Source organism: Bison bison, unplaced genomic scaffold (genome assembly GCF_000754665.1).
Source record: "Bison bison bison isolate TAMUID 2011002044 unplaced genomic scaffold, Bison_UMD1.0 scf7180017864285, whole genome shotgun sequence".
Lineage (NCBI taxonomy): Eukaryota > Metazoa > Chordata > Mammalia > Artiodactyla > Bovidae > Bison > Bison bison.
Genome location: NW_011494857.1, coordinates 2,271,648 through 2,273,111, shown reverse-complemented (window position 1 = coordinate 2,273,111; position 1,464 = coordinate 2,271,648). Strand labels below are relative to the sequence as shown.

The 1,464-nt window shown below is 48.7% G+C and overlaps 1 protein-coding gene across 1 annotated transcript in view; it reads left to right on the top strand.

The window, feature by feature from the left end:
* LOC104995756 (kallikrein-6-like) overlaps window positions 1-1,464 on the top strand; it is a 6,806-nt gene that overhangs the window by 2,215 nt on the left and 3,127 nt on the right. The window lies entirely within an intron of this gene.

Sequence of the window (1,464 nt, the reverse complement as noted above, 5' to 3'; positions counted from 1 at the left end):
CACAAATTACTCTTAAGTCCAATGAAAGGGAAAAACAGGGGTGGCTCCATGAGAGAAAAGAGCAGAAGTACCTGCTTTAGACTGAAGACGGTATCAGGAAGGACTTTCTGATGAGATGAAATTTAAGCTGAGGCCCAGAAAATAAATGAGAAAGGGGAACCAAATGAAGAAGCAGGCTGAGCATCCAGGGCAGAGGAAATAGAAGGCCCAAAGACCCGAGGTGGCAACAGTCTGAAGAGTTCTAAGGAAAATGGTTCACTGAGGGTCAGAGAATAGTGGGATTAGGCACGTGAGCTTTATTCCGAGGGTAATAGGGAACTACAGAAAGTTTCTGAGCAAGGGAGCAACACTTTGATCCATTTCACAAATATTTATTCAATGTCTGTCATAGTCCAGACACTGATCTAGGTGCTAAGGAGGATATATCTGACTAAAACAAAAATCTCATCTTTTTTTAAAGTAATATATATTTTTTATTTTTGGCCATACTGAGTCCTCATTGCTGCGCAAGTGAGAGCTACTTTCTAGCTGCGGTGGGAAGGCTTCTCACTGATAACATTTCTGTTGTTGCAGAGCACAGGCTGTAGCGTGTGAGGGCTTCAGATGCTTCAGATGTTAGTTGTGGCTATGGGCTCAGTAGTTGTGGTGCATGGGCTTGGTTGCCCCACAGCATGTAGGATCTTCCCAGACCAGGGATTGAACCCGTGTCCCCTGCACTGGCAGACGAATTGTTAACCACTGGACCACCAGGGAAGTCTGAATATTTGCACTGTGATTGAGTTTCCAGGGAAGGCCGCACTGAGAAGGTGACACGTGAAGGAGGTGAGGGAGTGAGGCATGCAGGTATCTGGGAGAAAGAGCTGCTGGCAGGTGGAACAACCAGTGCAAAGGTCCTGGGGTGAAAGGATGACTATTGTGTTCAAGGAAAGGCCCGGAAGCCTGTGTGGCTGGAGCAGAAAGAGAAGGAGAGTGGGACACGGCTGACGGATAATGGGGACAGATTGTGCAGAGCTTTATGGACCACAGTGGGAATTTTGGCTTTTACTCTGAGCAAGATGGGAGTCATGGGAGGGTGCTGAGCACAGGAAGTACACGGCTGGCTTGTATTGTTAAAATAGCCCTGGCTGCTTTGTAGAAGACAGAGAGGACTAAAGGTAGAAACCAGGAGTCCAGTGAGGCTGCAGTCCAGGTAAGAGATTACTGTGGCTCAGACCAAGACGGTAGCAATGGGGGAGGAGAGAAGTGGTCAGATTCTGGATATGCTTCGGAGAGACAAAAGGATTTCTGGACTGCTTGGATATGAAGCAACACATAAAGGGTCGCGAATAGCCTCCGGGGTTATTCTGAAAGGATGGAGTTGTCATTTGCTGAGCTGGGAAGCCCACGAGGCAAGCGGCAGGCCAGATGTTTCATGGTGCACCAGGTTACCCCATCTCCCACCGTAGGCACCCCCGCCCCGGAGGC